This window comes from Lontra canadensis, unplaced genomic scaffold (genome assembly GCF_010015895.1).
Source record: "Lontra canadensis isolate GAN:19392208 unplaced genomic scaffold, GSC_riverotter_1.0 scaffold54, whole genome shotgun sequence".
In the NCBI taxonomy this organism is placed as follows: Eukaryota; Metazoa; Chordata; class Mammalia; order Carnivora; family Mustelidae; genus Lontra; species Lontra canadensis.
In genome coordinates, this window is record NW_022631048.1 from 5020319 (window position 1) to 5033885 (window position 13567).

Consider the following 13567-nt stretch of genomic DNA (forward strand, 5'->3'; position numbering starts at 1 on the left):
ATTAATGTGTGCATGTTTCTTCTATGTACATAATCTTTCTACTTGGTATTTTGGAAAAATTCTGTTTTATCATTATTTTATTTATTTTTTTTTTTTTTTGAAATAAGGGGAAGAGTCATTTTGACTTTGAAACTCATTCTCCTTTTAAAAATGCCATTTTTTTGTTTTGGTTTTTGATAATCAAGGATAATAATTTTAGGTTAAACATTCCAGATGCACTGATCTTTGGAAGGAAGACTGTCTCAAGTCCTACACTCACCATGAATATTGAAACTATCTCATATTACATGTGGTTTTTTGGTTTGTGTTTGATACAAATGAATTTGTTTACTATATATTAACCTAATAAGTATAAATCTCATGAACTGTGACAGCTATACTCGCTGAAATGATATTTAATTAAAATTTATTCTACTTTTGAAGAAAAAAATGTGAGCATAAAAATGACTGTAATTTAGGGACGCCTGGGTGGCTCAGTTGGTTAAGCGGCTGCCTTCGGCTCAGGTCATGATCCCAGAGTCCTGGGATCGAGTCCCACATCGGGCTCCTTGCTCAGCAGGGAGCCTGCTTCTCGCTCTGCCTCTGCCTGCCACTCTATCTGCCTGTGCTCACTCTCACGCTCTCTCTCTCTCTCTGACAAAAAAATAAATAAAATCTTTAAAAAAAAAAAAATGACTGTAATTTAAATATTGACTGTTTTAAGTGAAGATGTAATTAAGAGATTTTTAGCAACCTCTAGAAATGTTTAATACCTTTTAAATCTGTAAAACTGAATAAAAGCTTAATTTTTTTTTTAAAAAGTTAACTCACAACTCTGCAAACATTTTAAACATTTGAAAATAAATATAAAAGTATGGAGGAATACTTTTATTCACAGATTGTTTTGCAAGGGATATTATAAGAGTAAGATAAGTTCTGAAACAGATCCAAAAAAAATTTTTTTAGAGTTAAATGTCAATTCTAAAGTTTTCCTACTTCCAAATTCATTCTATGAAGCCAGCATTACCCTGATACCAAAGCCAGATAAAGAATCCACTAAAAAGGAGAACTACAGGCCAATATTCCTGATGAACAAAGATGCAAAAATACTCAATAAAATACTAGCAAACTGAATTCAAAAATACATTAAAAGATGTCATTATGGGGGCACCTGGGAGGCTCAGCCGGTTAAGAGTCTGCCTTTGGCTTAGGACGTGATCCCAGGGTCCTGGGATCAAGCCCCACATTGGGTTCCTTGCTCAGCGGGGAGCCTGCTTCTCCCTCTCCCTCTCTCCTCCCCCCGCTTGGGCTCCCTCTCCCTCACTCACTCTCTCTCTCAAATAAATAAATAAAAGCTTTTAAAAAATAAAGATATCATTATGCACCACGATCAAGTGGGATTTATTCCTGCCCTACATGATTCAGTATACACAAATCAATAAATGTAACACATCATATCAATAAGACAAAGGATAAGAAACATATGATCATCTCAATAGACGCAGAACAAAAATTTGATAAAAAACAACCTTCATTCACGACAAAAACCTTCAACAAAGTAGGTTTAGAGGGAACATACCTCAACATAATAAAGGCCACATATGAAAAACCTACAGCAAACATCATTCTTTTTTTTTTTTTTAAGATTATTTATTTATTTGACAGAGATCACAAGTAGGCAGAGAGGCAGGCAGAGAGAGAGAGAGAGAGAGAGACACGAGGAAGCAGGCTCCCTGAGCGGGGAGCCCGATGCGGGGCTCGATCCCAGGACCCCAAGATCATGACCTGAGCCAAAGGCAGAGGCTTGAACCCACTGAGCCACCCAGGCGCACCGCAAACATCATTCTTAATGGGGAGTAACTAAGAGCTTTTCCTCTAAGGTTAGGAAGAAGACAAGGATGTCCACTCTCACCACTTTTATTCGACATAATAGTGGGAATCCTTGCCACAGCAATCAAAACACAAATCAATAAATAAATAAAAGGAATTCAAATCAATAAGAAATCAAATTTCCAACCTTTGCAGATGACATGGTACCATATAGAGAAAACTCTAAAGAATCTATCAAAAAAGTGTGAGAACTGATAAATGAACTCAGTAAAGCTGCAGGATACAAAATCAATGCACAGAAACCTGTTGCATTTCTATACACCAATAATGAAATGGCAGGAGAAAAACTAAGAAAACAATCTCATTTACAATTGCATCAAAAATAAGATAACCTAGGAATAAACCTAGCCAAAGAGATAAAAGATCTGTAGTCTGAAAACTATAAAACACTGATGAAAATATTTCAAGATGACATAAAAAAATGGAAAGACATTCTATGCTCATGGATTGGAAGAACAAATATTGTTAAAATGCCTATACTATCCCAAGCAATCTACATATTTAATGCAATCCCTATCAAAATACCAAAAACATTTTTCACAGAATTAGAACAAACAATCTTAAAATTTGTATGGACCACAAAGACCTCAAACAGCCAAAGCAAAGCAATCTTAAGAAAAGAAAAACTGTTACAATTCTGGACTTCAAGGTATATTTCAAAGCTGTAAGCAATCAAAATAGTATGGTACTGGCACAAAAAAATATGCACAGACCAAGAGAACAGAATAGAAAATCCAGAAATAACCCACAAGTATATGGTCAATTAATCTTCAACAATGCAGAAAAGAGTGTCCAGTGGGAAAGAGTCTGTTTTGTTGTGAAAACTGGAAAGCAATATGCAAAAGCATGAAACTGGACCACTTTCTTAAACCCTACACAAAAGTACATTCAAAATGGATTAACGACCTAAATGTGAGACCTGAAACCATAAAAATCCTAGAAGAGAACACAGGTAGTAAATTCTTTGACACGGGCTATAGCAATTTCTCTCTAGATAGGTCTCCTGAGGCAAGGGAAGGAAAAGCAAAAATAAACTCAGCAGAGGGTCTGCCTCTCCCTCTACTCATCACTCGTGCTCTCTCTCTCCCTGTATGTCTTTCTTAAATAAACAAAACCTTAAAAAAAAAAAAAAAAAAAAAGCATCACCATCTTTATTCTTATGCCCTACCATAGGACCACACTGCCACCTGTTGGAAAATATCACTAAGAAAATGTTTTTATTCCTAATAAAGTTTGTGAGAAAATCTGTGAATTTCTGAAAGAATATGAAAAGTAATCATGTTGATTTTACACTTTCTTGCCCACCACACTTGATAAAAACTATTAGTAAAGAGTCTGGTCCTTGATTTTGTATCTGACTCCCAGAGATACCTGTTGATTGCCTGGCTCCAGTGGCAATGGGAGCTTGCATTTCCTGGGTCCCATAGGACCATAATAATTGGAAACACATCTTGGCAGGCCACCAACCCCAGGACACTACCTAGAGAGCAAAATAAAACATGTCCCTTGCCTTTTCACAAAAGGCCTACTTGGTAGTCCTGGAGCTTCAGATTTGGCACACATCTGAGGGAGACACAAGTACTCTTAAGAAACAAGCTGGAGAACACCATTTTTACACTCTCCCTATGCCTTGCTACAGCTCACTAGTATTTCCCAGAAAGTTTACATTCATCTGAGTCCTGCTTTTTGTGACTCTTGGCAAGTGGACACCTCTAGACTGGCTGGCTCTGGTAGACAGCAGGGCTTAGATTGGTGGTCCCACAAGACTCTAAGTATCTATATCTGCATACTTTTAAAGCTGTTGCCTGAGAGTCTGGCTTCAAAACAATCACTTGAATCTAGGTGCTAACTGAGGTCTTCCCCTTTGGCACACTGGTCTTAAACACTCTCAACTATTGGGAGCTAGTAAGAATAAAATGGGCTACTTGGGCAATCACAACGGTTTGAGAGACAACTATGACCTAAGGTAAAGGCTGAACAACAAGGTTCATCTCATACACAAGGCTGACACTTCAAAACTGAGAAAAGTAGGTGGTTCACCTAATGTATAGAAACTAACCAGAGAGTTAAGCAAGCAGAAGGAAGAATCAGAGGAATATGCTCCAAATGAAAGAACATGACTGCAGAAAACAAAACTTAATAAAACAGAGGTAAGTAATTCACCTGATAAAGGGTTCAAAGTAAGGCTCATAAATGTCATAAAGATGCTAACCAAACTCTGAAGAATGGACAAACACAGTGAGAATTTCAACAGAGGAAGAAAATATAGGAAAATTCCAAAAAGAAATCAAAGAATTAAAAAATACAATAGTTAAACTGAAACATAAACTACAGGAGTTTAACAGCAAGCTAAATGAAGCAGGAGAGAGGACCAGTCAGCTTGCAGACAGGGCAGAGGAACTCACCCACTAAGAGCAGCAAAAAGAAAAAAATAAATGAAAAAAAGGGATTAAGGGATTTCTCAGACAACATCAAGTAGACTAGTATTTGCATTTTAAGAGTCCCAGAAAGAAAACAAAGTGAAAAGGGCAGAAAACTTACTTGAAGAAATAAGGGAAAACTTATATAAGCTGAGAAAAGAAACATCCAGATCCAAGAGAATCTAAAAAGAAAAATAATTAATTATACAACAAGGAAACCCCCCCCATAAGGTTATCAGCAATTTTGCAGCAGGAACTTTGTAGACCAGCAAAAAGTGACACAACATGTTCAAAGTGCTAAAAGAAAAACATTTCCAATCAAGGATACTCTACCCAGCAAAGTCATCATTCAGAATTGAAGGAAAGATAAAAAGTCTTCCAGACAAACAAAAGCTAAAAGAATCTACTGCCACCAAGCTGGCTTTACGACAAACATTAAAAAGATTTCTTTAAGCTGAAAACGAAGGGCATTATTTTTTTTTATATATGCATAGTGTTTTATAAAAAGATTGGCCCACATACTGCTTTTCAATACAGAAAGAGGATTAAGTGAAGGGCATTAATTTAAAAAGAAAACACATGAAAGGATTAATCTCACTGAGAAAAGTAAATATGTAGTAAAGGTAGAAGATTATTTATAAAGCTAGTATGAAAGCTAAAAGGCAAAAATAGTAAAAATAACCATAATTAAATAGTTAAGGAGTACACAAGATTAACAGATGTAAAATGTATAATCAAAAACATAAATCATGGCAGAAAGGGTAAAAATGTGGAGCTCTAGAATGCATTTAAACTAGTTAATCAACTTAAAATAGATGGTCATAAATATAAATTTTTACATGTAAGCTTCATGGTAACCACCAAGCAAAAATAGTAGACACACAGAAGATAAGAATCAAAGCATACCACTAAAGAAACTTACCAAATCATAAAAGAGAGCAAGAGAAGAAAGGAACAGGAGAACTACAAAATAGCCAGAAAACAATTAAAATAGCAAGAAGTACATACCTATCAATCATCACTTTAAATGTAAATGGACTAAATTTTCCATTAAAACACAAAGGGTGACTGAATGGATAAAAAACAAGACTCACATTTTCCAGGATAGATCACACGTTATACCACAAAACAAACCTCAAAATTTAAGAAGACTGAGATAATTCAGTATCTTTCTTGACCACAACAGTATGAAAATAGAAACCAGTTATAAGAAGAAAACCGGAAAAAACACAAACACATGAAGGCTAAACATGGTACGAAACAACCAATAGGTCCTGAGGCAAATGAAAATGGAAACACAATGGTTCAAAATCTTAGGAATGCAGCAAAAGCAGTAACAAGAGGGAAGTTTATAGCAACATAGGTCTGGCCCATCTCCAGAAACAAGAAAAATTTCAAATAAACAATCTAACTGTACACATAAAGAACAGAAAGAAAAAAAAAAAAGCCCAAAGTTAATAAAAGGAAGAAAATAATAAAGATCAGGTTGAAATAAATCAAGAAAAGAGTTTAAAAAATATTAATGAGATTGATAAACCTTTAGCCAGACTCATCAAGAAAAAAGAACTAAAATAAAATCAGAAATAAAACAAGTTATAAACCACACCACAGAAACACAAAGGATTATGAAATTACTATAAATAATTATGTGCCAAAAAACTGGGCAACCTAGAAAAACATGGTTTTCCAAAATGAAATCAGGAAGAAATAGAAAATCTAAACAGACTGATTATTAGTAATGAAATTGAATCAGGACTCAAAAACTCCCAACAGGTAAGTCCCGGACCAGATGGCTTCCCTGTGAATTCCACTAAACATTTAAAGATCAAATTATTCCAAAAATTCAAAGAAGAAATGGTTCCAAATTCATTTTTTAAGGCCAGCATTACCCTTATACCAAAACCAAAGGCAGCACAAAAAGAAAATAAATAAATAAATTACAAATAATATCCTTGATGAACATGACAAAAATATCCTCAACAAAATATTAGTATACGGAATTCAACAACACATTAAAAGGATTATTCACCATGATCAAATGGGATTTATGCCAGGGATTTAAGTATGATCCAATATCCACAAATAAATCAACAATGATAAATCACATTAAGAAAATAAAAGGCAAAAAAAATACAGTCACCTCAATAGAAGCAAAAAAAAAAAAAGAAAGAAAGAAAGAGCATGTGACTTCCATTCATGATAAAAACCTAACAAAGTGGGTATAAAGGCAACATGCCTCAACATAATAAAGTCCATTTCTGCAAAACACACACCGTTAACACCATACTCCATGGTGAAAGCTGAAAGTTCTTTCTCTAAGATTGAGAGCAAGACAGGGATGCCTACTCCATGGATGCCTACTCCAATGGATGCCATTTTTATATAACATAGTATTAGAAGTCCTAGCCACAGCAATTAGACAAGAAAAATCCATAAAAGGTGTCCAAATTGGTAAAGAAGAAGTAAAACTGTCACTATTTGCAACGGACATGATATTACATATAGAAAACCCTAACGACTACACCAAAAAAAAAAAAAATAGAATAAAATAATTCAGTAAAATTTCAGAACACAAAACTAATATACAAAAATCTGTTGCATTTCTGTGCACTAATAATAAACTAGCACAAAGAGAAATTAAGAAAAAAAATCCCATTTACAATTCATCATAAAGATAAAATACCAAGGTCAAGGAATAAATTCATCCAAAGGAGTGAAAGACCTGTATTCTGAAAACTGTAAGAAACAGGTAAATGAAATTGAATATGACACAAATAAATGAAAAGATATTCCATGCTCATGGACTGGAAAAATTAAATATTGTTAAAATGTCCATACTACCTAAAGCAATCTACAGATTCAATGCAATATCATCAAAATACCAATTATATTTTTCACAGAACCAGAACAAATAATCCCAAAAGTTGTATTGAACCACAAAAGACCCTGAATATCCACAGAAATCTGGATAAAGAATAAAGCTGGAGCGGCACCTGGGTGGCTCCAGTGGGTTAACCCTCTGCCTCTGGCTCAGGTCAAGGTGTTAGGGTCCTGGGATTGAGCCCCGCATTAGGCTCTCTGCTCAGTGGGAAGTCTGCTCCCCCCACCCCTTGCCTGCCTCTCTGCCTATTTGTGATCTCTATCAAATAAATAAACAAAATCTTTTTAAAAATCATTTATTAAGAATAAAGCAGGAGTTATCACAATCTCAGATTTCAAACTATATTACATAGCTAGAGTAATCAAAACAGTATGGTACTTGCACAAAAAGAGAGACACAGGTCACTGGAACAGAAATGAGCACAGAAATAAAGCCATACTTACATGGTAAATTAGTGTATGACAAAGGAGGCAAGAACACACAGTGCAGAAAAAAGTCTCTTCAACAGAGAGGAAACTGGTGCTGGGAAAATTGGACAGTCACATGGAAAAGAATGAAATAAATTATATGTATCACTGTACCATTATTTTTTCAAGTATTCCCCTAATGTTGAAACTGTACATTTTGTGGGTATTGAGATCCCTCTGAATAACTGTGGCCTCCCTGGGACCAATGGGGAAATGTAGAAAAAAAGACAACAGTATAGTTCAACCAAACCCTAGAGAACTGAAATTACCTGCTGCCTGCTAGACCCTCCCTAATACCTCCTCAATTGCAATGTCTTTCACAAACTCCTTAATATGCTCTCATCATTGTTACAGTCCATACCCCACAGTGAACAGCAACTTCCCATTCTATGCTAATAAATATCACAGATACTCTTGGACATATCAAAAGCAGCAGTATTCACAGCATACCAGAGTAATTACCAAAGTATGCACCTAGAGCAACAGAGTAGTAACAGAGTAATACTGATCTTTGGAACTATAGAAGTACACAAAATCACCTCCATTTTAGAGTCTGACATGATGGATAACATTATGCTCCCAAACATTAAAAACATAGGGTAAAGAAAAAAAACAAGAGCATGAACTATAAAGAGGTTTTTGAATTTGAGAAACTGAGGTAAACCTTTCATTTAGTCTGAATTCTAATAATTTTAATAAGCTCACAGATCCCATGTCATAAGAAAAAAACTTCTATCCCTTCGATTAAGAGATGGCTCTTTGAATTTGTATTTATAGAAAAGTAAACATGATCACATATGCCTAAATTATACCATTCTTTAAATTTCGCATTTTCTGTGAATGACAAAAACCACTGAAATGTATGTGCAGTTGCTCAAAAAAATTAAAGAGAATCATTCTATGATCCAGTAATTCCACAGATATCTATGTACCAGTGCTAATAACACCACTATTCACAAAAGCCAAAAGATAGAAACAACCCAAATGTCTATCAACTAATAGGTAGATAAACAAAATGTGATATACACATACAGTGGATTATTCAGCCATTAAAAGGAAGGAAATTCTGCAATATATGACAACATGGATGAACCTTAAAGACATTACACTATATGAAATAACCCAGATATAAAAGGACAAATACTGTATGATTTCATTTATAGGAGGACTTGGAATAAACTCAGAGACCAAAAAGTGGTTGCCAACAACTGGAGAGGGGGCAATATAGAGTTATTATTTAATGAGAACAGGATTTCAGTTTGGAAGATGGAAGTTCTGGGGAGGATGGTGGTGATGGTCGCACAATAACATAAATGTACCTAAGGTCACTGAATTGTACATGTAAAAATGTTTAGAATGCTAGATTTCATGATATGTATATTTTACCACCATTAAAAAAAAAAAAAAAAAAACCCTGAGGCAGGGAAATACAAATCAAAATCAAAATGAGATACCATCTCACACCAGTCAGAATGGCTAAAATTTACAAGTCAGGAAATGACAGATGCTGGCGAGGATGCGGAGAAAGGGGAACCCTCCTACACTGTTGGTGGGAATGCAAGCTGGTGCAGCCACTCTGGAAACCAGCATGGAGGTTCCTCAAAAAGTTGAAAATAGAGCTACCCTATGACCCAGTAATTACAGTACTGGGTATTTACCCTAAAGATACAAATGTAGTGATCCCAAGGGTCACGTGCACCTGAATGTTTATAGCAGCAATGTCCACAATAGCCAAACTATGGAAAGAACCTAGATGTCCATCAACAGATGAATGGATAAAGAAGATGTGGTATATATACACGATGGAATACTATGCAGCCATCAAAAGAAATGAAATCTTGCCATTTGCGATGACGTGGATGGAACTAGAGGGTATCATGCTTAGCGAAATAAGTCAGAGAAAGACAACTATCATATGATCTCCCTGATATGAGGAAGTGGAGATGCAACGTGGGGGGTTTGGGGGTAGGAAAAGAATAAAGGAAACAAGATGGGATCGGAAGGGAGACAAACCATAAGAGACCCTTAATCTCACAAAACAAAGGGAGGGTTGCTGGGGGGAGGGAGATAGGGAGAGGGTAGCAGGGTTATGGACATTGGGGAGGGTATGTGCTATGGTGAGTGCTCTGAAGTGTATAAACCTGGCAATTCACAGACCTGTACCCCTGGGGCTAATACATTATAGGTTAATAAAAAAAATAAAAAATAAATTTAAAAAAAAAAAAAAACCTGAGGCAAACACTGAGTCAAAAAATAAGAGTCCTCCTAACAAATCAGGCCAAAGGTTAATAATTATGCTTTGGACAGTGTATGTAAAATTGAGATTCAACTTTTTCTATGGAGCTTTGTTATATAGCTTTACTCAGTTTCTCAGAATGTTCAGAGATCCTAAAAATACTTTTTTACCACTACTTTTAATCCAGCGAAATGAGAAAAATATGAAAACAATTTAATAGGATTTTATAAAACTACAATCACCAGCATGCCCCAATCAATATAGAACCAGCATAGTTACATTCAAGCTCTGCATACACAAAATCTTTACATATACTTCTGCTACGATGAAGTAAGTACCTACTATTTGATGACCAAGTGTCCAATATGGTTCTCACAAATCTAATGCAGTATTTTAACATGAATAAGAGAATATGGGAATAGCTTCTAGGAATATGTTTGAAATACAAAAATAAATGAACAAATAAAACTAAAGCAGATTATAGTGTATTTTTCATGAGAGAGATAGGGAGGCACCAGTGTCCAAAAGAATGAAAGTTGTAACATTAAATACAGTACCAGGGGCTCAGACATCAAATTAAGCAGTGTCAGTTTATAAAATCCCCATAATTTAAGAGAAAAGTATCCCAAACTGCCACCTAGAGGCCTTTTATAGGAAAAGACTGACAGTCCTGACAACACAAAAATGCAAAACATTACTATAGTATTAGTATTAGTATTGTGATCTCTGTCTGTCAAATAAATAACTAAAATCTTTTTTAAAAATCATGCATTAATAATAAGGTACAAAACAGAGTTAACAGGCAAACAGACCAAAAATACCTGCCACATATCTAACGGTCAATAAGAACAGTCAATTCTTTACACAAAGAATTCCTATCAATCAATAAGGCAAAGACAAAACTCAATAAGGAACGGGCAAATTATGTAAACCATTTCCCCCTGCTTCAGTTTTCAACTCGTAAGATGCTGCTCACAGGTTCTCCACATCATGTTTTCCTGGGTTTGGTGTTCTACACATTAAAGCTGTTGTTTAAATGACTCTCTAATTACCCCCCACATACCTGTAACCTGGTGTTCAGGAAGAGTGAAAATTAACCTCATGAACTCTTCATTTAAAGAAATTACATTGGGGCACCTGGGTGGCTCAGTGGGTTAAGCCTCTGCCTTTGGTTCAGGTCATGATCTCAGGGTCCTGGGATCGACTCCCGCATCGGGCTCTCTGCTCAGCGGAGAGCCAGCTTCCCTTCCTCTCTGCCTACTTGTGATCTCTCTGTCAAACAAATAAATAAAATCTTAAAAAAAAAAAAAAAAAAAAAAGAATTACATCATGACCTACAAGGCTGTTATAGGACTTGTACCTGGAGTATATAAAGAACTCTTACAGGGGCACCTGGCTGGCTCAGTCATTGAAGCATGCGACTCTTCATCTTAGGGTTAGGAATTCGAGCCTCAGCATTAGTTGTAGAGATTACTTAAAAATAAAACCTTAGGGCGCCTGGGTGGCTCCGTTGGTTAAGCCACTGCCTTCTGCTCAGGTCAGGATCCTGGAGGCCTGGCATCAAGTCCCGCATTGGGCTCCCAGGTCCCCGGGGAGTCTGCTGCTCCCTCTGACCTTCTCCCCTCTCATGCTCTCTCTCACTGTCTCTCTCTCATATAAATAAATAAAATCGTTTAAAAAAAAATTCTCTCTCCTCTCCCTCTGTCCCTTCTGCTTGTACTCCCTCTCAAATAAATAAATCCTTAAAAAAAATCTTCTCTAAAAAAAATTTTTTTTAAATCTTAAAAAAAAAAGAACTCTACCAATTCCATGATGAAAAGATAAGTAATCTAATTTTAAAAATGGGCAAAGGATATGAATAGACATTTCTCCAAATATATACAAATAGCTGATAGCACATGAGAAGACCTTGCTCAACATCATTACCCATCAAGAAAATGCAAGAAAATGTTCACACCCACTAGGATGGCTAGAATTTTTTTCTTAACCACTGGAATTTTTTTAAATTTAAACTTAATTAGCCAATATAAAGTACATATTTAGTTTCAGATGTAGTGTTCAATAATTTATCAGTTGTGTAGAACACCCAGGGTCACGTCACATAGCATGGCTAGAATTAAAAACAAAAACAAAATAGGCAATGAGGGGCGCCTGGGTGGCTCAGTGGGTTAAGCCTCTGCCTTCGGCTCAGGTCATGATGTCAGGGTCCTGGGATCCAGCCCTGTATCGGGCTCTCTGCTCAGCAGGGAGCCTGCTTCCCTTCCTCTCTCTCCCTGCCTGCCACTCTGCCTACTTGTGATCTCTCTCTGTCAAATAAATAAAATCTTAAAAAAAAAAAAAAAAGGCAATGAAAAGTATTAGCAACGATATGAAGAAATCAGAACCTTCATATACTGCTGATAGGAATATAACATGGTACAGCTGCTTTGGAAAACAATCTGGCAGTTTCTCAAAATGGGATACATAAAGTTACCCTACGACCCAGCAATTCTAATCTTAGGTATACACCTTAGGAGAGTTGACTGAAAAACTCAGCATTAGCAAGACACTGAAAGGTCTGGAAGCCAGGCTAAAGAATTTCTTTTATCCTGAATGAACAGGGAGGTCAGGAAGCTTCTGAGCATGGGAATAACATAATCAGATCTGCGTTTTGTACGTGCAAATTTTAAGCAGAGTCGTTACTTCTGTACAAAGGTGAAACAGCAATAAAATGCCTTAAACGTATAGCAACACCCCACAGGTAAGAATGAGATTCAAGAAGAACCAAGTATTAAAATACAAGAATTTTTGTGGATTTTTACTATTATACACAACCCACCGACTGACACGCACACATGCACAGATGTCCTGTCCCTAACACTAAAAATGATTTCTGTTGCTGGAACCCTGCAGGGAGTGCAAGGGCGACGGCGACAAAAATCACGACGACCGCTCTCAGGAAACTCTTTTCCGCAGTCACGCTGGCGGGGTCTCCCTCACACTGTGGTAACTCAGCACCGCCCGCAAGGCGCCCAGTTCCACCTCTTGGAGGGGACCCCCAGCTCCTCACAAACGCGCTCTTACGAACGCTCAACGCGGACGGCAGGGCAAGGTCACGGCTAGCTGCTACCCACCGCCCCACAACCCCCGGGAGGGAGGGAGGAAGGAAGCACCTCGCAGCACCCCAAGGCGCGGAGCCCACCAAGGGCCCCCGACACCAAGCATACACGCGGGAAGGTCGCGACCGAGCGAAGGCGCGAGCCGCCGGGAGGGGACCCCTGAGGGCATTCCCCGGGCAGCAGCCCACAGGAAGCGCAAACGCAGCCCCCCACACTGCGGGAACAAATATTTCCAAAAGTAAAAGAGACCGGGACGCTTAGAGCGACGCGGAATCTAACCTGTCAGGTTTCTGAGCAGCACGCAGCGGAACGCAAGCGCCCTCCTTCCGGAGGCGGTAGAGTGGGCGGGAAAAGCCAGCCCGCACGCCGGCAAAGAGCAGTCGAGACTTCCGGTGCGGCGTCCTCGCAGGTGTAGAGCGTCAGATCGCGCCGGTGGAGCCGAGCTCCGGACCGTGGTCGGCCAAACCAGAGTCCCAGGCCCGGATTCCCAGGTGGAGATGGGGGGAGGGGGTGTGGCTTCAGCTTCCCAGACGCTCCCCCTCGCACCCGCACCTCAGAGCCTCTCTTTCCGCTTTCAGCAGCTAGTTAGCGCCCTC

At 37.8% G+C, this 13567-nt stretch overlaps 1 protein-coding gene across 1 annotated transcript in view; it reads right to left on the reverse strand.

Annotated features, from left to right (window-relative positions):
• The window catches only part of LOC116877914 (cytochrome c oxidase assembly factor 1 homolog), a 92674-nt gene extending 79372 nt beyond the window's left edge, over positions 1–13302 (reverse strand). The window contains exon 1 of the mRNA XM_032874982.1: positions 13251–13302. The gene's annotated coding sequence lies outside the window, so the exon portion shown is untranslated. The remainder of the gene's footprint in view (positions 1–13250) is intronic.
• Between the last annotated feature and the right edge of the window lie 265 nt (positions 13303–13567).